Source organism: Terrapene carolina, unplaced genomic scaffold (genome assembly GCF_002925995.2).
Source record: "Terrapene carolina triunguis isolate 2854851 unplaced genomic scaffold, T_m_triunguis-2.0 Scaffold93, whole genome shotgun sequence".
NCBI lineage: Eukaryota > Metazoa > Chordata > Testudines > Emydidae > Terrapene > Terrapene triunguis.
Window position 1 is genome coordinate 29,990,024 of NW_020664444.1, and position 27,008 is coordinate 30,017,031.

The following is a 27,008-nucleotide window of genomic DNA, read 5'->3' on the forward strand; positions in this document are numbered from 1 at the left end:
CCAGGGATTTCCTTACACCCCCCCCCCAATGGGAGTGCAATCCCACCCCCTGAATTTCCTCAAACCACCCACCCACCCACCCACCCAAGTGTCAACTAGTTACAGTGTTGCCAATTTAGTCATTGGTTGGAAATTTGAATTGAAATTGAAACATTAATACACACTTTAAAAGCATGTACAGTATGATAAAATACTTGTACCTGAAAAAGTATAATAGGTTGAAAAGTATGAACAAAGACTGGCTTCTTCATACGGCTCTTGTTTTATTCTGACAATGTTGGCACATTCATTTCAGCAATGTTGGCCAGCCTTAGAATTTCAAATGATGATTTGTAAGCAAGGTCTGAATGAGCTCTCCCTGACAGCTAGTGATGAGCCGGGGAGGGGGGAAGGCTTCAGGACCAGACTGTATTTACATGAACACACCTACTCTGCCTAGGTATCCAGCAGACAGAGCTGTGCTGCCCAAGTGATCAATTCTGGCTGGTACTGGGTTACAAATCATTTTAGAATTGAATGTGGGGGGTCACAAAATGTTGTTCTCCTTATGGTTTGAGTAAAGGGCAGCAGAACTGTACTTAGCCTGTCCTGACTGAGGGGGTCACCCTCAATGCTTAATTTTTGTCAGGGCTGAGCCCTGGCACCTCTAGGCTTCGCAGTTCATAGCCCCGGGCTTGTCACATCAGTTATGAAAGTAAAAAACTTGCTTGAGCCCTGGCACCTCTTTCATCACAAATTAAGCACTGGTCACCCTCAACTGAACTGCACTCACTAAGCAAGGGGTTTGGATGGCAGATCCCAGTGGAGCGAGAGTGGGGAAGGACGGGACAAGAGTTTTGCTTGGTGCTGTGAGCTGTGCCTAAAAGTCACAGGCATTATTTGACTTGCCCCTTGCCCATATTTAAAGATAGAACTTATTAGGCTCCATAGAGAGTCTTTTTTTTTTTTTTTTTTAAGTGGTCACCAGAGCTGAAATCACTAATAATCAGGTCTAAATGCAGGACAGCATTTCTCTTGAAAAGACAGCCCAGACTGCACTCGCTGTGAGGTTCCCCCACTGAGAACTGAAATCACTCAGAGCTGGGTGGAACCTCAAGAGACCGACTCTCAGAGGTCACAGTGGCAGGTGGCAGCAGAAGGTGATGGCACAGGGCCATCAACAATGGAGTGGTGGAGTGAATGGTGTCACGACAAACAACAGCGGCCAGAGTGAGTGATGAGCAGCTGGAAGAACGAGCAAGGTGCCTTCTCCCCTGTACCCCAACAGGATGGGAGGTGAACTCATGTGAAAGCACCTCTGAACTCTGGGTCTTCGCTGATCAAGACCAACAACTATGAGTGGGGTGTGGTAGAGGGAGAAGGGAGGGACACGTTAAAGGAACATTTGTTTGTTGGACTACATTTTAGTGACTTTGCTCCAGAATGCTAGATTTGTGACTAGGAAGCTTATATAAAGATACATTTCCTAGTAGGCCAAGATTTTTTTAAAAACACATTTGCCAAGGTCATTCTCTTACATTGTTGCTATCTCGAGAGGTCATTATCTTGGGGAGTTTCTGTACTAAACATTTTTATTATATTATAATTAATTTTTACATAAGAACATAAGAACGACCATATTGGGTCAGGCCAATGGTCCATCTAGCCCAGTACTCTGTCTTCCAACAGTGGCCAATGCCGGGTGCTTCAAAGGGAATTAACAGAACAAGGCAATTATTGAGTGATTCATCCTCTGTCGTCCACTTCCAGCTTCTGGCAAGCAGAGGCTCTCAGAGCATGGTTTTGCTTCCCTGCCCATCCTGGCTAATAGTTATTGATAGACATATCCTCCATTAACTTATCTAGTTCTTTTTTGAACTCTGTTATAGTTTTGGCCTTTACAACATCCCCTGGCAAAAAGTTCCACAGGTTGACTGTGCCTTGTGTGAAGTACTTCCTTTTGTTTGTTTTAAACCTGCTGCCTATTAATTTCATTGAGTGACCCTTTAGTTCTTGTGTTATGTGAAGGATCTTATTCACTTTCTCCATACCTGTTAAGATTTTATAGACCTCTATCATAACCCCTCTTAGTCCTCTCTTTTCCAAGCTGAAAAGTCCCAGCCTTTAATTTCTCCTTATATGAAAGTTGTTCCATACCCCTAATCATTTTAGTTGACCTTCTCTTTACCTTTTCCCAACTCCAGTACATCTTTTTTGAGATGGGGTGACCAGAACTGCACGCAATATTCAAGATGTGAGCATACCACGGATTTATAGAATAAAAGTGGAGGAGCTTGGTTTGCTAGACCAATCAGCAACGCCAATGCTGATAAACTATATGAAAAGGCTGCAAAACACCAATCCTCTGGACTGCATTGACATGCAGAAAGCCTTATAAGCCAGTCACGGTCAAAGCCAATTTTAGAAGTACTTAACAAGCCTGTTAAAAATGCTGGAGACACAGTTTATTCAAACAAACATGGCTGTCACATCATACTTTCTCTTTAAGCAAGAGATATCACACACTACAAACAGGAGTCCAATGTTAAGTGCATTATCATTTGTTAATCCTGAAGTTGGACACTGGTTCTGACTAAGCAGATGCTCACTATCTTCCTGCAAGAAACTCAACTGACTGGTTCAAAGCATGCAGTGCAACTGTGAAAGACTCAGCAGTTGAAAAAGTGAAGAACTCTCTCACCTCATTCAAAAAAATGTGCATATATGGCTGATGAATGCACTGATGCAAATGGGCGTCAAGTATTAAGTCATTGTGTACATTATCTTGATGTCACTGGTAGGCCAGTAGATGAATTTCTAGATGTTCAGGTTATAGAAGACACATTGGCTGCATCTGTGACAACCCACTTCTTAGAAGAGTTAAATGCTTGTAAATTGGACCCCAAACAGATGGCTGCTTGTGCATTTGATGGAGCTGCAAACTTCTCTGGAAGACACGGTGGAATACACACTTTTCTCTGAGCAAAGCGTAACCCTAATCTCTCCTATACACACACTGCAGAGGCCATCTACTCCAACTAGCACTAGTACGAGCTGCAGAATCTTTAAAAAGGCATTAAAAAGCCATAAATTTGATATCTTCGTTATATTATTTTTTCAGCAAGAGTCCAAAAAGACTGAACATCTTGGAAAAAATAAAGTTCAAATTAGTCCAACCGGGGAAAACCCACTGGCTTTCTCACGAGCGATCCTTGGCTGTTGTCTTAAAATTACTGCAACCATTATTACTGGCTTTGGAAAGTATCTACTGAGATGGACTACTTTTGTTACTAAGTTCAGAGAAGACTATCGCCATTCTCTCTCTTGTAAGTCTACTGTTGAAACCACTTGGGTCATTAAACAACGTCATCCAGGCATCTGCTACAACAGTAGTAGATCTCTGTCCAGCAAGAGAAGCTATGTTTGGATCAGAGAAATATCCATTGAAAAAGTACTGGAAGAAGCAAAGACTTCAGTCCAGAAGTTGACTAGTGAAGGCACTTATATGGACTCCTTCAGTGAAGAGGACAAGAAGTGCTTGTTAAGCCAGCTGAAAAAGTACACAAAGTTGATTCTACCATCTCTACAACAGTGACTTCTGGATTCAACTCAATCTCTACGTAGCTTTTACAGATCCCGGTCTTATAAAACACCGACAGTTGAGTGGAGTGAGGCACTACCTGCAATGAGGCTGCCATGTGATCAGGACAGAATAGAGCATTTGAACACAGAGTGGAATAGCGTATGATGAATGAATGAAGGAAGGAAGGAAGATTTGACTTCAACTTCTTTTTTATCAGCACTAGTGGCTCGACCCAATCTTTGTGCTATGTTTCCTGGGGTGAAAGAAGTAGGAATTCATCTCTTTCTAGTCCCAGTTACAACAGCTACAGTTGAGCTTTCTTTTTCATCATTGAATACAATTTTGTGTTCTGAAAGAAGTTGCCTTCTGCCTGATCACGTGAATGAACTAATGAACATATCAATTGAAGGAATGGAAGTACCAGACACACGAGAAGCCATTGAAGATGAACACACTGCATTGAAGAAGTTCATTAACAGAGCTGTGCAAAATTATAAGAGGAAACCAAGAAGGATGTAGATGTAGTGCTTCATAGAAGGCTTGAGTAGCCAACTTTAAATTAGTGTGATTTTAAAACAGGAGTTTTAATAAAATGGTCATGAAACATTTCTTAATTTTTACTATGGTGCCATAGAGCCCATCTTCGCCCTCACTGTCTCACCCCTCAGAGGCCCTGCCCCCCCTCCCCATAAATTCACATCCTCCCCCCCCCCATTTCAATTCCTGGAGAAAACACTGCTGAGTACTACAGCATACCAGCATTACTGCACAGTATTACCCAGAAGGGAGGCACCAACCACAAAGCAGCTCGTGTCAGTGTCCATGTCCAACAGTGGTATATACACATACAATGATGATGCAATTTGACAACCTGCTCCAATGAAACGGGACCTAAGTGTGCATTTCTGCAGGTGGCTAAGCAGCTGCCAGCTGTGTTATAGGATGGCTGTGGACTCCAGTGCTCGCCTGGATACCTGGGCATGTTTACAAGGCTCCAGAGACACTGCAAGTGGGTGGCAGATCATGGATGACTGCTGTCATTGCCAGAGAGTGTAAGTCTACGTGGATAATTGGTGTCAGCGTAGGCGGGTCAGCAGGGAAGTGTTACCCTTTGGCAAGCTCCTCTTGCTGGAGTCCATGGCAACCAATGGTATTAGTTGTATAAAGCTCCAGAAAAAGCTCTGCCCCCTTTAACAGATGTCACTGTATTTAATGGCATTTATACCTCAGCAGGGAGTGTGTCCTAGCACAGGGGCTTCCAGCACAGAGATCTAGCAGGGGATGAGGAGTTGCAATGTGAGGTAGCTCACCAGATCCTTCTTTCCCCTCCAACAGCCAGTGGCACCAGCGGCACAGCATCTCTTGTTACACCTCTGGCAACAGGTGGTGGTGCAGCAGAGAGATCCCTCTGCCACTGGTGCTGCTGGTTCTGGGGCAGGGCCGGCTCCAGGCCCCAGCTAAGGAAGCAGGTGCTTGGGGCGGCCAATACAAAGGGGCGGCACTCCATCTGGTATTGGGACGGCACATCCGGGTCTTCGGCGGGAATTCGGCGGCGGGTCCCTCAGTCCCTTTCTTCCTCTTTGAGCTGTCGCCGAAGTGCCACCAAAGAGGAAGAGAGGGAGTGAAGGACCCGCCGCCGAACTGCCGCCGAAGACTGCAGCGGACAGACTGAGCTGCCGCCGAAGTGCCGCCGAAGAATGGAGCGGCGCGATTGAGCTGCCGCCAAAGTGTCGCCGATCAGTTGGTTTTTTTTCTGCTGCTTGGGGCGGCAGAAAACCTGGAGCCAGCCCTGTTCTGGGGAAAACCCTCCAGATAGACGATCTCCCAGCCTCTGTCCCTCCCTGGTCCTTTGATCACCTCTCTTTTTCTGAAGGTGGAAAGGAGAATGCAGGAGCTGCCTGATTGGGGGTGGGGAGACCAGAAAGGATAATTGAACTGTAGCTATCTGAGTATTGCTATGGCACTCCATCATCAATGGATTTGAATCCTCACTACACCCCTGCAAAGTATGTCAGTGTCACTCGAGAATCTTACTGTCAGCTGACAAGTAGGGTAGAGGGAGGCTATAGAAATTTCATGAATCTGGTGTGTACATTCTAGTTTCCCAAAGAATGTCTTAAATGAAAGATGGTGTCACATCTCACAATGACACTGATGACCAGTATGTGCACAGCTACTACGCAAGGAGAAGTGTGTACACACACACACACACAAATATTTAAAGTATGTATCAAGGTATTAGTCACCAGCAAAGGTGAAAGAACAGGTTCTCCTCCAGGCGGGAGGCAAGAAACTGTATATTTGTTGGGATGGAAGCTAGCACAGTGGTTGCCCATTTACATATGAAGTCAAATGTTAACCAAGAGACATTAAATCAACAGGAAAGGAGCACAGGACAGAAGCTTGGAGGCAGCTTATCCTGTCTGAGTAAAGACCATGAACTTTGAGGGTGTTTGGGGGCAAAGACAACACCCCTTCATCCTGCACCTAGGAAGCAAACAGACAGCATGTCCCCATTCGTGAAACTGGGATCTCAGCTAACCCTGGTTGAGAATGTTGTGAGAACTCCAGGCGAGACATTTCTTTAGACAGGAAATTAACCTGTGAGTTTAGTTTAGCCTCTAGAAGGCGGTTATGATCTTGTTTTACATGTAACCAGCTGTTTCCAGTATTCTGTCACTTGATTAACTTGTTCTTGTTTCCACTCTGGATATAGTTAAGCGCTATGATGTTAAGCAAGAGTGCTGATCCTGAGCTGAATCTTACAAGCTAGTGTGTTCTGTTCCTTTGGGACCAGCGGGCGTGGCAGTTCCGTGAGTAGCCAACGTCAGAGCTGGATAGGGACTAGGGAACTTCTCAAAGGATTCAGACTGGGGCACCAATTGCTATCCTGCAAGGCAAAGGTTGCTGGCATAGCCCAGAGGAGAGTGCTCAAGTGGCTAACACTCTGGTGGTGTTAGGGAGCCAACTCCCCGCTTAGCACAAGCAAGACTCCCTCATGCTGAGGCCAGGGATAACGAGGTAACTCCCAGTCCCGGGTACCCTGAGAACCGTCAGTCAGTATAACCCCCATGCTCCCGACAGGGAATGGAGAGACGGTAGATTAAGTGACTTGGACAAGGTCACACAGCAGGTATGAAACCGAACCAGGAGCTGAATGCAGGTCTCAGTACTGTGACCGAGCCATTAGACCAGGCTTCCTACCCAGCAGTGCCTCCTTCCTTGCGAAGGGTGCTAGGCAGAGGAGAGCAGCACAATGAAACGGTAACTTTTCGCCTCCATAAAGGGGAGCAGCCAAAAGGAAGCAGGTACTGGGGAAAGGAGCCGAGATGGGGACCGGACCTAAGTGATTTGGCTTATAAGAAGAAACAGGAAACATTCAAGGCAAGGGGGATGACAACAGAGAAATGGGCACTGAAGAGGGAAGGCTGTTTCTGAATTCAGGCAGAAAGCAGTGACCATGGGGCTAATTCCTGCAGCAGACAGAGCACTGGCTGAGAGTCGATCCAAAGCTTCATGGCTCAGCACAGATGAGCGCCTTGTGGGAGAGTGATCAATATGGCACGTGTCCTGGGCTTAGAGGTAGGAACTCTAATTCCACTTCAGTTGGGCACTGTCAGCACAGCCTGTGGCCAAGCCTGCTTGAGGAACTCCATGCAGCAGATGGCTCAAGTGAGCCGACTGAGCAAAGGTTGAGATTTTAAGAGGTCCCCCGCCCATCTTTTAACTAAGATCAATGTTCTTGTAGTCAAAGCTTGGAAGATATGATGTGCTGTCTGCTTGACTCTTCATTCCCGACTGGTGTGTGGCTTCTGTCTACCCAACATTAAGAATACAGGGAAGCCACACTGCCAAAGATGGATTCCATGTAACTCAATCAGGAGCTATGGAGAAAGGGGGTGGGGAGGGGAGAGAGAAGAGAGACCCATACACTAGGTCAAAGCATCCTTAGCTGGTGTCAATTGTTGTAGTTCCACTGAAGATCCAACTCACGGTGAATTCATTCAGAGAGCAGCTTAGGAAAGAAACACCACACTACTTCCCGACCACAAAGGCCAGCGTGGAGAGACACAAAGCAGAGAATACATCTGGCTGCAGCAAAGGCTCTGAGGCATGGCAGACAGATGTCTGTGCTAAGCACTGACAACCTTTCTAAGTCCTTGAGAAACTGGAGCCACCAGGGATGTTCATTCCAAACCCACTCTTAACACGTGATGACACAGAGCTGGCTGCTCAGGTGAGCAAACTGTTGTGTGTAGATGGAAATGAATTAGCAAGCTGAATTGTGCCCCACAGAAGCCAACCTTCATCTGAAAGCCAGGTTCTAGGAGGCTGAATTTTGGACAAAGATAAGCCCAGCATTGCTGTCTTTGTCCATAAAAGTAGAAGTTGCCTTCAGGTTGACACATTATTAATTATTATTATTATTAATTTGAGAGTTTCTAGCTGTGCAAAATCCAGAGCAAACCCCAGAGGAACTGTGGATGGGGCACCATTGTAAAAAAATGGGTTATGGGGATTCATTTTCTGACTCCCCTGCTCACACAGACCAAACCACATGCAGGAAAATGCTGGAGGAGTTTAGTTTTGCCTGCCAAGTTTTTTTAACCCAAGTGAATCAGATGTCTCTACTACTGTGGCACGAGTCCCATCATCGATGGGAAAGGATTGTCCTGTGATTAGAGCACTGGCTTACACTATGGGAGACCTGGGTTCCACTCTCTTCTCCACAATGGACTTCCTGTGACCCAACACCCTGGACAAATCACTTAGTCTCTCTGTGCCTCGGTTCCCTGTTGGCAAATGAGGATAATAAATTAATGCTCCCCTACCTCAGGGGTGTTAAGAGATTGTGATCTACTGCTGAAAAGCACTCTGGTAAAAAGTGGTGGCATTTGAGCAAGGACTGGAGGACGAGAGGGAAGTGACTTGATGGATCAGCAACGGGGTAAGTAGTAACATCACCATATGTATTGCACAGGCACATGGGTATGTATGACTGTCTGCATTTTAGGTGGGTCAGAGGTGAGGTTTGTCCTAAACCGCACAAGTTAGTGTCAAAGGCAGGATTAGGAATCAAGAGAGCTTCCCCTCCTGTCCTCTAACCTCTACAGCTCCTTGCCTCTCTCAAGCCCTGTCTCATGTATTATTACAGTTCCTGTGACTGAAATGTAAGACAAGAACAACTCACCCCAGGCAATAGTATTTTAGCTGCTACAGAAATGCTTTGGGCCCTGCTTACCTGCAACGGCTGCTTTAACTCAACCTCATTCACATACAGACTAGACAAGCTGAGACATTAGAGCAGTGGTTCCCAAACTGGGGTTCGTTCACGAAATGTTACAGGGGTTTCTTGGGAAAAAATTCCCTAATGGCGGACAGAGCTGTCCCTGGGGACCCCGGGCAGCACGGGACCAGCAGCCCGGAGCCCCTGGACTTCCAAGAACTAAGCAGGTCAAAGCAAGCATATCTATCACACTGAGAAGATTTAAACTTCAAAACTCCTTATAAGAACTGGAAAGGGAGGTGGATTTTTTTGCTGTTTTTAAAATTAAATAGGCAGCTAGTATTGTTTTTAAAATTATTATGAAGAACAAGTTTAAGCTTCATTGTAATGTGTGTTTGCCTGAACTGCTCAAGACCTGAATGCTTGTATAAGAGGAACTCTTTGAGTTGGCTTCTTAGATACCCTCATGCTGTTTCACATCTGATACTTCTTGATGAAACATAGGAGCCTTGTCTTATAACAACCTTATTCCAAATGATACGAGCTACGAAAGTGAGATCTTAGAAGAGCGTTGCCGTTTTCATAATAATAAAAATAGTGTAATGATAAATAAATAATAGTGTGTAATATGCATGTCATAAAAACAAATTTGATGTTTCCAAGATCACTGCTTTTATAATTTATACTCAGGTAAAAGAGAAAAGGAGGGGGTTTGCGAGACTTGACATTTTGGTGAAAGGGGTTCACAGGTTGTTAAAGTTTGGGAACCATTGCACTAGAGCAAATGTGACGTATGCTCCCTCTTGTGGAAAGAGGGAAGAACAGCAGGTGGGAGGAAAATAAACTTGACTCTTTACAATACAGAGCACGGTAACTAGACAGGGGTTTACCCCACAGAGCATGATGTAAACCAAGGAACAGGACTCTGCATAAAGTCCAGTAGGAATTTCATAATGCAGATTTAATTTACATGGGAAGTGCTGCGACACTGTGATGGTGAACAGATTTCTGGACCGATTACGACGTGAAGGCTGCATGGAAAAACACAGCGAATTAGGGAGTTATTCCACTGATTTGATAAGATTAAAAAAAAAAAAAAAAAAAATCACCTTTCTTCCCCTACATTGTAGCACTCACTGAAAGCTGATGGATTCATCTTAACAGTTCTGCAATGGATCATTTCTCAGCTTCCTTTAAGCTAAGGAACCAGGTCTTTCTTGCATAGGGGGGCTCCGCCTGCTGTTACATATTGGTCATGCTCAGGCATAATCCTGTTTGTGATGCCAACCATCTCCACCCCGAACAGCTTTATCATCACAGGGGATTATGGGTCAGAAGGAAGTGGAGCTGTGCTCATTTACATCAGCTGGGGATCTGGCCTTATCATTTCTGGCAGGCAGGCCTAGGCAGTAAACAAGCACATAAGGAACAGAGATCCTCTTTGTCTACACCGCTGGTGAAATAAGTAGTGAGTCCTTGTCATGCAAATATCCTTGGGCCAGAGCCTGAATGCTAGCGCCTCATCCTGACACCAGCAGGTGTTTAAGCACCTATCCGAGTCCCATCCCAGCCCTCCTCCCACTGCCCCCCATTATAAACAAACAAAGGGAGGGAGAAGCACACAGCAGCAGAAGCAAGGTTATCTCAAGGGAGAGCCATTGCCATGAGACAGTCACCTGGATGTGGTAGTTTAACCATCACCCAGCTAAGGACCAGAGTCCTGCTCAGCTGAGATGCCTCACTGCCAGCAAGCAGGCAAAGGTGGCGGGGAACATCCGGAGCCCCGGCTCCACCCCACCTATGCACCAGCCAGGCAAGCAACTCCTTCCCCCACCCAGAGCAAGGGAGGAACTGCTCCCATCCTGGGCAGATGGGGAAGTTACAGTGTAGGGGCTTGGCCACACAGGGAAGTTCTTTTGGAATGAGATCGGGTGTGAATTCAAAGCGCTGTCGCTATTCCAGAATAAGAGAACCAACCCAGGGAGTCATGCCAGAATAGCGAGTCCAGAAGAGTTTATTCAACAATTGCTATTGTGGTCAGTTTCCCTATCTAAACAAGCCCTAGCCCTCGGGGTGCACTTGGGGACCCGGAGACAGTGTGTGTAGGCAGGCAGTGTGATGAAAGGGTTTGCAGTAGAACAACTGGGTTTCTCACCTTGTGGGCTCATTGGTGAGTGCAATATAGTCCCTCCTAATGACCGGCACACTCACACCCCAAGATCTCAGATAGTCCCCTCCTTCCCAAGTAGGGCTATCATGCATGGGGTCAGAGAATGACACTCTTACGTGGGATGATTGTTCCATTGGTGTCCAATTATGCATGAGGAAGAGAATTTATTATTAAATTCTTGGGATTAGCTTGGGATCCTAGAGTCCCTCCTCCCACTGAGGCAGAAGGTTCCTTCTCCCATCGCACAGTTCCCTATGCCCTGGGACACCCAAGTGCCACCACCTATTTTGACAGGCCTTGAAACACCTGATGTCCCATTGCAAAAAAGGCCCAGCCCCTCTGCTAGTGTAAACTAGCATAGTTCAGTCAACTCCAGCGGAGCTACAACATTATCGTAACACACTATGGGCCAAATTAAGAGATGGTGTCTTGTCCTAGGGAAGGAGTGGAGCACTTGATCTCCTTGGCGCCTGCCATCCTAGAGTCACATTCATACTGAATTTGGTAAGAGGCAAAATAGGAAGGGCACGGATGCTAGACGGGAAGGTGCCTTGAGGCATAGCCCACACACACACACAGCTGCTCCATTCGGTCTCTCTCTATCTCTGGCCCAGCCCACACCCCTTTTGCAGGTGTGGGATGGGCCATCATGTCACAAGAAGTTCTTTCCCTCTTGCTGCTGTGTTGCAAAAATGTTACCAGGCAGGGTTCTGGGGTGTGGTCCGTGCAAGCTGGTTTTCACCATCAGCAGAGGAAGGGTAAAGGAACCAGGGTTTGCCGAAACTGCTCCGAGCCCCAACCCACGATGACTCTCTGCAGAAAGGGCTCAGTCTCTTTGCTGGTCCTGCAGGCTGCTGAGAGTTGGGCGAGGCAGCTACTACTACAGTAAAAACTAAGGGCTCTCCCACTTTTCTCCCAGTTTTTGTAGTTTTTCAGCCATGCAATTCGCCTTCTAGGTCATTAAATGTTTAGTCATTAATTGCATAGGCGGGAACGAAATCTGCCCCAACTTTGTCCCTTGTTTTAGATCCACAAGCTGAAAGTAAACAGGGAGGTGAGGGGCAGTTGAGGGAGAATGGAAAATTACAAAGTCATCTGGAATGTTTCTGCAGCATAATTCGCTCACTTCATTGCTAGTTACAGCTCCTCTGCTGCCGGTGCTCAATGCCCTTGGCTGCCACTGGAGTCAGCTAGACTAGGGAGCTCTCAGCAGGAGCAGGCTCTGCCTAGGATCTCCTGTCTAAGTTCTGTCCTTTCACTTCAGCGGCAGGACATTTCCCATCTCTCCTGGCTGCAAATACCAATTGCTTAGTGAGATCACAATCAGGCATAGGCTTCAATGCTCTTACCCCAGTGTAAGGGAGTTCAGAATCAGGGTTTTCTATGGAAAGGGCTATGCTTTTTTCCCCTATATGCAGAGATGTGTGCATACCCCTTTGTAAGTAAGGCCCAGCCCCGCTTTCTTCTGGCACCAGTTAGAGCCTCATTTCCAGGATGGGCTCAGAGGCAGCAAAATCTGCCCCTGCAGAGGGTGTAACCTTTTGCTTTCATTATAGAGGCAGAATGAAGGAGGTTTGACAACAGAAAGCAGGCAGAACTGGTTCCTGGAAGCCAGCAGATTGTTCATCAGGGGAGTGGCCCTGACAAGAGCAAAGGATGAGAAATCTGTGATGTCTGAGCACTCACCCACTGCAGCTGAGGGCAGTTTCATGTGCACTCTGAGCAGGTGCAGCCTTGCAGCTCAGCTTCGCACACAGGGCACTGTTAGCAAGCGAGACATTAACTCTGCTCCTTCCTGTTGGAGTTTTTCCCCCCCTCTGTAATTCTTTAAACAAATGATTCCTCACACACAGCCAGCAAGCAGCAATACAAGCAAGGAAGGCTGATGTTTGCTTTCAAAGGTTTCCATCAGACAGACCTTTTCATCATTCTCATTGTGTTCATATTCCCCAGTTACAACAGTAAGAAAGCTGTATATTCATGTACCGCAGTAACAGAGCTAGAGGGAGCCTGATTCTGCTAGTCTTACACAGGGCCCTGATCCTGCAGTTTGACCGTACATGGATGAAACCCTGCACTCCAATGGATTGCATCTCATTTCCCCTACTCCATGGGGATTTAGTGCTGGTGAAAGGTCCCCGATAACTAGCCCTGGAGATTGAAGTGACCTGTATGCCCCCAAACAGTTACAGTATGTGCAGTAGCTGGGTAGGCTTCCCCTGCAAAGTATTTCAACCTTGACCTGGAAAGCCCAGCTGATCAGTCTCCAGAACCCATTCAGGTCTTGGATTCATAAGAACAGCCATACCGGGTCAGACCAAAGGTCCATCTAGCCCAGTATCCTGTCTTCGGACAGTGGCCAATGCCAGGTGCCCCAGAGGGAATGAACAGAACAGGTAATCATCAAGTGATCCATTTCCTGTTGCGCATTCCCAGCTTCTGGCAAACAGAGGCTAGGGACACCATCTCTGCTCATCCTGGCTAATAGCCACTGATGGACCTATCCTCCATGAATGTATCTAGTTCTTTTTTGAACCCTGTTATAGTCTTGGCCTTCACAACACCCTCTGGCAAGGTGTTCCACAGGTTGACTGTGTGTGGTGTGAAAAAAAAAAATACTTCCTTTTGTTTTAAATCTGCTGCCTATTAATTTCATTGGGTGACCCCTAGTTCTAGTGTTATGAGAAGGGGCAAATAACACTTCCTTATTTACTTTCTCCACACCAGTCATGAGTTTATAGACCTTTATCACATCCCCCCTTAGTCATCTCTTTTCCTGATATTGCCAGCTAAGGGGCCAATTAGTGCCAAATGTAATAGAAGTATTTGATACAAACTGGGCTTCAGCTAAGAACACCTATCAAATACACTAGGCTTGATTCCCCTCTTCCTTACACGATTCAAAACATTTCAATAAAGGTAAAAGCCTTTCAACTTTCTAATTGCAATTCATTTTATTTTGACGAACTGGCAAAATCATGGAGCAGATACTCAAGGAATCCATTTTGAAGCACTTGGAGGAGAGGAAGGTGACCAGGAACAGTCAACATGGATTCACCAAGGAACTGACCAACCTGATTGCCTTCTATGATAAGATAACTGGCTCTGTAGATATGGGGAAAGCGGTGGATGTGATCTGTCTTGACTTTAGCAAAACTTTTGATACTGTCTCCCACAGTATTCTTGCCAGTAAGTTAAAAAAGTATGGATTGGATGAATGGACTATAAAAGGTGGATAGAAAGCTGGCTAGATTGTCGGGCTCAATGGGGAGTGATCAACGGCTCCATGTCTAGTTGGCAGCCAGTATCAAGTGGAGTGCCCCAGGGGTTGATCCTGGGGCTGGTTTTGTTCAACATCTTTATTAATGATCTGCATGATGGGATTAATTGCACCCTCAGCAAATTCGCAGATGACACTAAGCTGGGAGGAGAGGTAGATATGCTGGAGGGTAGGGATAGTGTCCAGAATGACCTAGACAAATTGGAGGATTGGGCCAAAAGAAATCTGATGAGGTTCAACAAGGACAAGTGCAGAATCCTGCACTTAGGAAGGAAGAATCCCATGCACTGCTACAGGCTGAGGACCAATTGGCTAAGCAGCAGTTCTGCAGAAAAGGACCTGGGGATTACAGTGGATGAGAAGCTGGATAGGAGTCAGCAGTGTGCCCTTGTTGCCAAGAAGGCCAACGGCATATTGGGCTGTATTAGTAGGAGCATTGCCAGCAGATCGAGGGAAGTGATTAATCCCCTCTATTCGACACTGGTGAGGCCACATCTGGAGTATTGGGTCCAGTTTTGGTCGTCCCCCCCACAGAAGGGATGTGGACAAATTGGAGAGTCCAGCGGAGGGCAACAAAAATGATTAGGGGGCTGGGGCACATGGCTTATGAGGAGAGGCTGAGGGAACTGGGGTTATTTAGTCTGCAGAAGAGAAGAGTGAGGGGGGATTTGATAGCAGCTTTCACCATGTTGTTTTCAGGCAGCCTCATTTTCGCTTGCCTTCAGGTGTCCATCTTATTGCTACTCTGGTGATGGAATCAGTTTCCGTCCGAAGCACATGACCAATCCATCTCCAACGCCTCCTGGCAATGATGGTTCTCGAATCCTCTTGGCTGCACTGTGTCAATAGATCTTGGTTTGAGATTGTTCTGGGCCAAAAGATACAGAGGATTTTTCTGAGGCAGGTTGCATGGACAGGTCATACTTTCAACACTACTTTATAGTGCAGAATGCTGGGGAATGAGAAAGTACGCAGCTCTGAAATCTTGAGTTTGGTTTTAGTGTTGTATTTTGATGATTTCCAGACCGTATTTAAGCTCCTGAAGGTGTTCCTGGCTTTATTGATTTTGTGCCGGATGTCCTGGCTTGTTCCACCATTCTGGCTGATGGTGCTGCCCAAGTATGTGAATGTTTCTACATTGGTGAGAACAATCCTCTAGCCGTACTGGTGAGGCAATATTAACGGTCATGATATCGGTCTTATTGCGGTTGATTTTCAGTCCAATTTGCTGGCTGAATGCATTGAGTCGAGTTGTTTTTTCTCGTATATGGTGTTGGGTATGTAATAGGAGAGCGACATCATCTGCGAAGTCCAGGTCTTCAAGGGATGCTCATGCCAACTGGAAAATGAACACTCTGCATTTTTCGAGTCACAGCATTGAGCCTGAGCATCTTTTATTTACTCTGTTCAGACAAGACCTAGAGCTGAGCCCCTGCTAACGTGGGGAGATTTCACCCTGGGTTACACACACCCCCTCAGCTATATGCTTGAGCAGATTTTGGCTCAATGATTAAAGATACAGCAGGGCCTAGTGAAATTCCTTAGTGAGAGCCAGGACTGGCTGAAGGGAGGCAACTCCCTCTGAAATGCCATGACAAGTTGATTAAGAACATATTTCCTCAATGAGGAATTCATCCAGCTCTCCTCTTGGCTCTTACAGTTCCTGGAGAGGACCCCTCTTGCCCCTGCGGCCATGTGTTATGTTGTGCAGGGGCTGGGTGAGACCAGTCCCCTAGCAGGGCAGGGTGTGTCCCCTTACCCGGAGGGTGCTGCTTGTTTTAGGGACAGGCATGTGCATTCCTCTTCACCCACCACTTGATTGACAGCCCTATGGAATGAGTCAGGCTTCAGGCACGAGCTTTCCATTTGCGTCCAAGGCTATTGAGATTGTCAGTGTCAAGGGGGAACCTGGCTCTGAAGTCACGGGAGCACGTTCAGCCGGTTTCTCCTTCAGAGGAGCAAATCCTGCTGGCTGTGCCATGCCCGAGTTCTCCAGCACATTTTGCACCCTCCCCAGGGCAACTCCCCCCACGCCCCTGAGAGCCCCAGGACTATTGTGGTTCCCTCAAGGCAGCACGTCACCCCATTCCCACTACTGCATTGTGGGAATCAATGCCAGGGGCCCCAGGCTGCACCTGACAAACAGGTAGTTTGCGAACAGGCAGCAAATCCTACACTCCCCGCTCCACCTGCAAACAGGAGCTATAATTACCCACTGCAAACAGCAGCCTACAAATGGTCACAGCAAGCTGCAACCTGCTGGGCAAACAACTTACCTCCACTTCAGGCTGGGCAGGAATGAGTGCCAGCCCATGCTGGGAGGAGCAGTCAGTGTTCTCACAAGGGGCTGCCCCCAAGCCCCTCTCCCTGGGGAGGGCGGGCTGGGAGGAAGGAGTGGTCTCATCATTGATTTTTCTACTGGCAATGCTTCTAACTTGATCCCCAAAATCATTTTGATTGGACGGCAGCATTGAGCTTGAGAGTTTCCATGGGAGAGGGATAGAAGCCTATGAGCTGCAGAGAGGGCTGAGCTTCCTTCAGAGAGGGGCCAAGGCTCCATCGGGGCAGGAGATCAATTGGGGGGAGATGGAATTTTGGTATGGCAGCACCTCTCAAGCATTTTGCAAAGAAATGTAATTCAACACATTGTCCAGACATTCCTTCCTAACCCCACAGTCAGTGGGGGTCTGTCTTTCCATTGACTCCAGTTGGCTTTGGTTCAAGCCCTAGAGGCCAAAGTCTCTTTTCACACACATTGATACAACTCCCCTCAGGCTTATACGGATGCTCGGGCGTAACGGAGAGGAGCATTTGCTCCCAGTGGCGTTCTCACGGCTGATTCTTACGCACTGATGGAGTTCGACTCAGAGCAGGGATGGGAGATAAACAGAAAAAAAAAAAAAAAAGGCACCCGCTAGAAGGGCAAAACAAGCCTACAGCCTTCACGATAGTTCGATGCCCTGCTGGATTATTTCCAACTAGTGGAGGAATCTTATTTTACACAACTGCAGTAGTATTTAATAAAGGCCTGATGCTGCTCTTCTCAAGCTCAGTGTACGTCTATGCAGCGAGTGACAGCCCCTGGCAAGGAGTCTCCGTCCCCGGGATGACAGACTTACCACCCTAGCGTGAGCCAGAGTAAGGGTCGTAGGTGTTGTGGCTCAGGCTGTGAAACCCATCCCCTCTCCTGAGGTGTCAGAGCTCCCAAGTCTACACACACACTTGTGTTTCATGCCATAGCATGAGCCCACATCTGTCAGCCCAGGCATCAAGACTCATTGCTGTGCAGATGTATGCTCAGCAAGGGCTTTGCCATTGACTTGAAGGGGATTGTTGGCCTATTGTCTCCAATAATCATAGGATACAGCCCCATCCCTTGCTGGAATCGGCAGCCTAGCATCTGTCTAAGTCTGTTTAAAAATACTGGTGTTGCAAGAGCAATTTTGCCTCTCTGCACCTGAAGTGAAGCTCCGAGGGGCAACGCCTCCTTCTCAGAAGAGCTCAAGAACCTTCTCACCTACTGCCCTTTTTTTTATTTTTTTTAAAATAAGTTAGCCTACATCTGCCTAATCCTCAAAAATCAGAGGAATAGGAAATCTTTGTTCTTTTAAAAAGGGCCTGGACATGCCTGACACCAACTCGACGTTCATTATATTCAGTGTTAATAAATGCAAAGTAGAGCACACTGGAAAACAATCTCAACTATACATATAAAATTTATGGGGTCTAAATTAGCTATTACCACTCAAGATAGATCTTGGAGTCATTGTGGATAGATCTCTGAAAACTCCTGCTCAAAGTGGTTAACAGAATGTAGGAACCATTAGGAAAGGGATAGTGGCATTATATTTTGTCTATATGAATTAATGGTATGCAAGCACCTAAAAAAAAAAAAAGATATTAGAATTGGAAAGATTACAGAGAAGGGAAGGGCAACAGAAGTGATTAGGAGTATAGAACAGCTTCCATGTGAGAAGAGATTAAAAAGACTGGGACTGATCATCTTAGTCATCACTTTTCTAAGGAGGGATATGATAGAGATGTATAAAATTATGACTAGTTTGGAGAAAGTGAACAGAGGAATGTTATTTACCTCTTCACATAACACACCCTAAGAGCCAGGGGTCACCCAATGAAATTTATAAGCAGCAGATTTAAAAACAAAAAGTAGTACTTCTTCACACAACACAGTCAACCTGTGGAACTCATTGCCAGGGGATGTTGTGAAGGTCAAAACTAACAGGAGATATATATATATATATATATAAAAAATAAGTTCCTGAAGGATAGGCCATCAATGGCTATTAGCCAAGATGGTCAGGGCACAAACCCATGCGCTGGGTGTCCCTAAACCCCTGACTGCCAAAAGCTGGGACTAGACAACAGGGAATGATCACTTGACAATTATCCTGTTCTGTTCATTCCTTCTGAAGTACCTGGCACTGGCCACTGTCAGAAGACAGATACTGGGCTAGCTGGTCCATTGGTCTGACACAGTGTGGCCACTCTTATGTTCAGAACATGTCAAAAAATGTTTTCAGCTTTCACATCATCCGCTCGTAATCAACTAGTATGAAAGTCAGCTCATGTGGACTTCTTACTTGGTGAGCTGGTTGTTGATGTTGTTCCATGCCCAGGTGAGACACACACAGGAGGTAGTGGCAAGAGGAGTTTTGTGCTGACCCTCTCATTCCATTTCTTTCCTTTGGTGGAAAAAGTGGACATTTGATTCTTTCACAGCTAAGAACAATGGTTGCCAACTTGATTTTGAACAGGTGGAAAGGAATGGGGGGGGGGGGAGAAAAATCAGACTGAACCCTGAAATGTAACAAACTGACTTGCAGTGTAACCAGAAATGGCACATGATTTATTGATTGCTTCCCATCATGACAGGCCCTGTTAGCATACAAGCTATTTCCATCCTGAGGGCAGCCTTCAGGCCATTTGCAGAGAAAATAGTTTTATTTTTCATAGCGTCTTCCACGCACACAATTCCAAAATGCTTTGCAAAGTGACACAAGATAGTTACTGCTACACTAGTTACATGGGAGCCAATAGATTTATTCTGAATTTACACCAGTGCAACTGAAATCAGACTCTGGCCCCCAGATGATAACTAGTAGCAGAGAGAGAAGAGTTGAGATTTCAGAGCACATTAAAATTAAGGGACTGTACAAGGTGGCGGGGGGGGGGGGAAGACAGAGGAGGTCTGTGGCAGACAGCAGGAGCTGCGGAGAAGGCTCTTGCACCAAACAGAGATGATGGTGTGTGAATTGACAGAGGAAACCAAGGGACTAGATGACCAGGAGTAATACCAAGGTGGGGAAGAGAGACTAGACTGATGAGGTTAGCTGAACCAAGTCTATGGTGTGTGAGGGAGAAGGGTATTTGGAACTGGTTTCAGAGACAGCCGGGAGCTCAGTGGAGCAGTCTGAGGACAGGTTTTTTGGTTGCCCTCTGATAAAGAAATGTACCGAGGCAGCAGCAGTCTGAGTGCTGGAGGATTGCAGCACAGGTGGCGTGGAGACAGTGGTCAGGATGGGCAGACCGACACCCATCCATGTAACAACTTGTGCAAGGACTAGACAATCCTCCCTCAGTTGTGTATAAACAGAGGCCACATTTCCAGCTTGCATGCTGCTCTTCCCCCATTGGCCAGGCCCACATCTCCTCCTTTGGCTTCCCACCCACACTTCCTAACCCCCCATGGGGGAAGCAGATGACTAATGACACTGACATGTACTGCTCTGCCCAAGCGCCAACTATAACAATAGGTCAGATTTCCTTTCCTGCGTAAAGCACCATGGCTGTGGACAGAGGAGAGAATATAATGTATTCCACGATGCATTCTCATGCCAAATGACTCACATTGCTGGCCTCACTGACACAGGCAAACCAGCTTTGGTTTGTTTTGCTTGAATGAGCATTTGCTTTTGATTAGTGTTTGTTTAATATTTAACCCCATTGCTGGAAGGGGAATGGTAATGTCACCAATTTGCACACGTTAATGACAACTGTCCAGGCAGCCCAATCTGACGGTAAAAATAGCTGCCACTTATTTATCTCAACTACTCTGAAGGAATCGTGTTTATGCAGAGCCTTGAGAAATTCTGGAGCCCAGTGTTTAATTTGTAATGAAACAGGTGCTGGGGCTCAAGCAATTTTTTGTACATTCATAAGTGATGCAGGAAGCCCAGGGGTGCTAGGGCTATGAACTGCCAAGCCTCGAGGTGCCAGGGCTCAGCCATGGCACAAAAGTTAAGTGCTGCTGGGGTCTGATCCAGCCCACATGGCCCATTCATGGAGATTTCATTTAGATTTCATGAGAATAGTTCTTACTCATGCAAAGGTTGTGGGATCAGGCCCCAGGTTCCCCATGAAGGTGTTTGGTCCCCATAGGGCACAGCTTTGCTTTCTCCGTTGACATGTTTGCCTAGATTCCCTTGATTGTCAGCCAGCTATTTCCCCCAAAGAAAAAGCCTTGAATAAAACCTCAGTTTCCACATGAAGAACAGGCTTGGAACAAGAACGGCCACATTCCTGCAAGTTTGGGAAACTGTAAAATAGAGGATGCAGCCCCACAGGCATTTCAGGGCTCCTGTTTTCATATACTATGTTCAGATGCTGCTGACCAGGAATTGGATCTCCCCTCAAAACATTCTATCCAAAAATCAGACTCCAGCTTGAGTGACCCATGACTGCAGACTGACAGCTCAGTCAAACCCCAGTTAGGGTGGTGGGTTGACAGTATTCTGCCAAACCAGTTCTGGAAGATTAGTTTGACTAAATAAAATTGGTGATATGAATCACCTGCTTTCTGCAGAAGGTTTCAATTTTATTGAAAAGAAAAAGTGCCGAAAACCTGAAGAACTGGTTTTCCACCTAAAAAGCCTGAAGTATTTCAGCCAAAAACCAAAGTCTCATTTGGACTGTGCCACTGCATTGCCTCATGGTGCCATTCTCATCCATGTGTCAGATTTCCCTGCCAGGCTACATCTCCTATGATGCACCACAGCCTGACAGGCGTGATTCAACTACCTCATGAAGGGGGAGATTGTGGTGCATCATGGGAGATGTAGTATGACCAGTGAGCCAAGCTTATAGAGGAGAATGGGAATATGAGGCACCTGAACTACAACTCCCATAAAGCACTACAGCAGCATTTCCAAGTCAAAATATTTCAGGTTTTGATCAAAATCTTTTGAAACCCCCCCCCCCCCCCCCCAGCTCTCAGGAAGTCAAATATTTTACCCTAAGAAAAAAAAGATACCAAACCATTTTTTCCAACCACCTCTACCCCAGTGCTCTACATTTGGAATATCTGTCCAGATCATTCACTTTCTATGGGGCTAGATTTTGAGATCCTTACTTTTACATTGAATAGTACTGTACTCTGCCACACTGAGTATTCTCATTGAAGACAGTGGGACTACTAAAGTACAACCCGCTCAACAATTCAAAAGGTATTAGAATCTGACCCTTAATTTAGATCAGGCTTCTACTGGTTGGATGGGCCTAAGCTGAGAAGTTTGAATCTAGATGCCAATACAAATTCAAATGCCTCCAGTGCTCACGTAGATTTGGATTGGGTGTTCCAGTTCAGCTCCTTAGAGAGGCTTGAAGCACAAAGTTCTGCTCTGACTCTGAATGGCTCCTAAAAGTTCATGTTTGTGTGGGGAAGGCGGGCAGGCTTTGGTCCAATGGGTGCATCGCTAATAAGATTTATGCGCACGGTTCTTGAACACTCAGGCTGGAGGAAAGAAAGCGGGGAGGGATAGCTCAGTGGTTTGAGCATTGGCTTGCTAAACCCAGGATTGTGAGTTCAATCCTTGAGGGGGCCACTTAGGGATCTGGGGCAAAATCAGTACTTGGTCCTGCTAGTGAAGGCAGGGGGCTGGACTCAATGACCTCTCAGGGTCTCTTCCAGTTCTATGAGATAGGTATATCTCCCTTAAAAAAAAAGAAAGCTGGGATCCTCTCAACTCCAAAGTGATCTATCTATATTTAAATAATTTGCTTTTCACCTCCCCAGATAAATGCTGGAAAAACAGATGAAAAAGCCAGAATTGGTACTGCTGCCCAAACTAGCTGACTCACATCGTTGGAGTGGAGTTACATCCATCGCTGCAAGCCAGGGCTCTGCTGTGGATTCACAGCCTCGGTTTTACTGGGCGTGGGGTATGTGTTATAGTGCTAAGAAAAAGGAGACAGTGTCTTTAGAGGCAACTGATATGTGTGATATATAATCACTGGGTGTTGGAATGTCTAGAGTGGTCTCTAGGCATGGGGTCTCAAACATGCCCAGTGCCAATTCTCTGCAGAGAATTCCATCTCACGCCTTGAGAAGCGGCCGATAGAGATGGTATTTACAGACAAAGCCGAACGGTTGGAATTCAGGGTGGAGCAGACAGGCTATGCAGGGTGTGGGATACATAGAGAGAAGTTGCCAAGAAAACAATTTCATTGCAGAAAATGTCCACTCCCTCCCTTCAATAGCAATGGCACAAGTGCTCCTTACCAAGGTTCGATCAACATTGCCACATTGCTGTCACCATCAAAATATTCACTTGTATAGTGACTCAAGGAGTTTTTAAATCCAGCCCATCAAGAAGCAGTAGTCAGAGCATCAGAACATAACTCTCCCTGAAACACAAACAAAGGGGTGGCCCTAGACCAGGGATTCTCAAACTGGGGGTCGGGACCCCTCAGGGGGGTCATGAAGTTATTACATGGCGGGCCACGAGCTGTCAGCCTCCACCCCAAACCCTGCTTTGCCTCCAGCATTTATAATGGTGTTAAATAGATTTAAAAGTGTTTTTAATTTATAAGGGGGGGGCGGTCTCACTCAGAGGCTTGCTATGTGAAAGGGATCAGTACAAAAGTTTGAGAACCACTGCCCTAGACAGCCTGGAGGGATGGCTGCCTACAGAACCATATTTCATGGGGAAGAAAGGGATATTCCCCTGCAGGAAGAAGCCATCTAGAAATGCAGGGACCTTCTGACAACAGCTAATCCTGAAAGACCAAGTCAATGGAGCTCATCAGAAACAAGTTACCCAGGGGAGATGGCAAGGAATGAGGAGGCTAGAAAGAGAGGTGACCAAAGGAATGGGTAGGCAAAGTCGGGTGAGGGACCTGCCATATTTTGTTGATATCTGAGAAGTGGAGATGGGGAAGGAGTGGCACTAATAAAAATTCTTCACTTGGGGATCACCCAGAACGTCCCCTGAACAAAGAACATGGTGTTCTAATGATTAGCAAACTTCAAAACAGTGGGAGGTCCAGTTTGTATAAGTGCCTGCAAGTTCACCTGGCTCACCCACAAGCTACCTGAATCCATGCAACAGTATGTAAATAAGGGCACGTCTACATGGTAAGTTGCTGCATAAACAGCCAGGGTGTGCAGCTACAGCAGACCCGCTTGCTGCGCAGTAGCATCCCACATGGTCACTGCCGCAATACACGGACAATCCTGGATCATAAGCCAAACTGCACTCCGGGAGTTTCAATGCGCTGTAGCCACATCCACATGGGCAGCAAGCTGGTCTGCTGTACATCCACCTGTCTTGCCATTGCCACACAGTAACTTGCCATGTGGACAAGCCCTTAATCTGGCTCCTTTCACAGCACAAGCACCAGTCCTTTATCTATCCCTGGAGGATGAATGAACCTGAACAGAGCACACATCCTTCACCCCATCCCTGACCTGCAGGCAGATCAATTTCTTGATATAGAGAGCGCAGGCTTCCCTGCAAAGTTTTTAGTCCTTCCTGCTTTTAGTTTGGCTGGAGCAGAGATGCAGGGAACGTACAACTGAGATCACTAAATCTTAAGCAAGTGTCATTCACTTGAGTTTGAACAAGATTTAGGGTTGGTTCTAATTTTATCCAACCAGCATTGCCCATCCTCAATCTACAGACAGGATTTGCACCCGGGAGCCAGAGATGTGTGTATCTGTGTTAGGCTGGCAGAATCTTTCCAGATAGCAGAACAATCTGGCATGGTCTGAAAGTAAACTCTGCATCAGTTCAGACAGCTGAAAGAATCTGGCATTTGTCAGCCTACCAACTAAGTACTGCAGCCCCAATTCTAAGCTGCATCTTGAGTGTCACAGGTTAGGAGGTGCTGACCAGAGGAGGAGGAGGAGGATAGGGACAAAGGTGGTTTCATGGGTGACTGCATAGCCCCTAGCTTAATTTAGAGCCGCCCAGAGTCTCCGTAGTACCATGCACTATGGTTACAATCCCTCACGTCCTCAACATGCCCCCAGTCTAGGAGTTGGGATGGAGATTATGCAAGGACACAGGGGCCTGAAGCAAGTCCTGCACCAGAGGGAATCTCCCCAAGGAGGGCTGCTGGAACTGCACGCAGGGACCAGAGTGGGGCAACCTTCTGCCTATCCTCTATGCAGCATCATGGTCTAAAGAATAAAGCAGGGAATGGAGACAGGTGGCAGGGATTCCATTCATAGCTTTACTACTGACTTGCCATGTGATCTCAGGAGAGGCTAAAATTCCAGCAGTGGCCTCCGAGTTTTAGGTGCTGCTGTTTGAGGGACTTGTTTATAAGAAGCCCTGAGAACACCCATAATTTCAAACAGAATCCTTGGGAGCTAAAAGCATCCACCACTCAAAGGCCCCTCAGCTGGTTCAGGTTTACGATAAAAGACCTCAGGAGATTTAACCAGTCACAAGTTCAGATGTGACCAACTGCAAGTGCTCCAGCTAAGGCCAGTGTGAGCAAGAGTTACAGATTCTAAAGAGTCAGGATAGGATTAAAAATTCTTACAAGGAGCACCAAATAGTACATGGTATTTTATTTAGACGGCACCTTTGATCCAAGGCAAGTACAAGGCAAAATACCTGGGCAGGTTATATAAACACTCCTCCCCTCAGATAAATTTCAAGCAGTTAGAAATTCCAACAGTCACAAGCAACTTAGCAAAAACTCAAGTGCCAAAAGAAACTAAGAACACACCACGGCAGAAACAGAGAGGGTTAAGTGATTGCCATGGAGGGAGACACTCTAAAGATTAGACAGAGATCCCGCAGTCCATGAGTGGAACAGAAACAGATGGAAGTAAAGGAAAACACAAAACCCCCACGCATATGGTAGAAGTAGTCACTTTGTTATTCTTACCAAGCCTTTCTGATCATTTAAGAACAAAGGGATACCTGACAAAGTTAAAAGGCAACAGATTTTGGCCTGATAAAAGGAAATACCATGTCACACAATGCATAAGCCAGGCTGTGGAACTCAATGCCATAAGATAGTAGGATTTAAAAAAAAGGACTCTGCATTTTACAGTGAATAAATGGGCAGCGTTACATTTGACAGACTGTATATGGGTACAAGCTCCCCTCACTTTGTGGTATAAAGCGCTAGCTACCAGAGACAAGGCAGAAGCTTCCCTTATGGGCATATTATTGCCCAATTATCTATTCCAAGGCTTTAGTGCTCCCTCAGAAGCATCTGGTACTGGCAGACACAGGATATCACACTAGATGGAAATATTCCTATACTGCATATAGACTGACACCAGAGAGCCACCAAGCAAACTACAGAACCAGATGACCACTCCACACAGCTGGTGATCTCAAGCTAGGTCTGATGGATGGCAGTATGACCCAGGGGCCAGACACTGGAATGGCAGGTAGGACAGCTGAGGTGTAGGATAGCTTTTGCCACTGACCTGCTGTCTGTAGCTCTCAAAGCACTTCACAAAAGGCAGTAAATGAAATGAGGATTTTAACCTTCCTTTGTAAAGTGCTTTGAGATCCTTGAAAGAGAAGCACTAACAGCTAATTAATTCTCACTCCCCCTGGAAGTCAATTCACCACCAGCTGTTAATGTCCTATCATACATTTGATCATAGGATGGACTTATGCAGAAGTTCTTCTATAACTTAGGGTTGGGTCATGTTACTCTTCTCAAGCAAGGGTCTCTGTAGGGAGGAGGGGTGTCACTCAGTGCACCCCCTCATGGCCAGGCATAATACAGCAGTTTCTTTGACACTAGCACCTCCTGTCAAGGCCACCCCTACAACTCAGTCCTCTGGCCAGGCCACTTATAGCCTCACCCCTTGTAGGATAATAAAAAATCCAATGAACAAACAGGCCAATGGCCTTATGCCAGGTCTTCAGCTCCAGTCCAGGCCTTATAATCCTTGCCCCAGCAGAGGATTACATCCCCTTTCTCAGGGGTCAGTCAGGGAACCCAGGGCCTCCCTCTACTCTGGGTTCCAGAGCAGGGACCCTCTCTCTGTTAAGCAGAAAAGGTCTGTGTCTTCAGACTCACTACTGTTCTCCTGAGTCACCGCCTACCTTCATCTGCCTCCAGGCAGAGCAACTCCTCCTAGTACTTTCTCCCCAGAGGATCTGGCTCCTGATACCACTTCCTACCAGTCTAGGCCCCTCAGGCTCCATAGCAGCATACACTCCTTGGAGGCTTGGCCCCTGCAGCTACCCTGGAAGCCTTTCCCTGGGAACATTCTCCTCAGGAGCTGCTTTCTGAGTGTGAGCCCCGGTGGCCTTTTATCAGGTCCACCATCCAGGTGCTCGTTAGCCAATTAGCCAACTGGGCAGTTAGTTACTTCCACATGAGCCAAAAATGAGCTGTCTACTCTTAAGAAGCCTTTATGGTAGCCTGACTTCCCTAAAAGGGGTCAGTTGGGCAGCCAGACCCCCACCCCGACTCCCGACACACAGATTGATGCTTTTCAGGCCTTCTTTCCTCATCTTTTGCATGATGATGCTAGGGCAGTACGGGA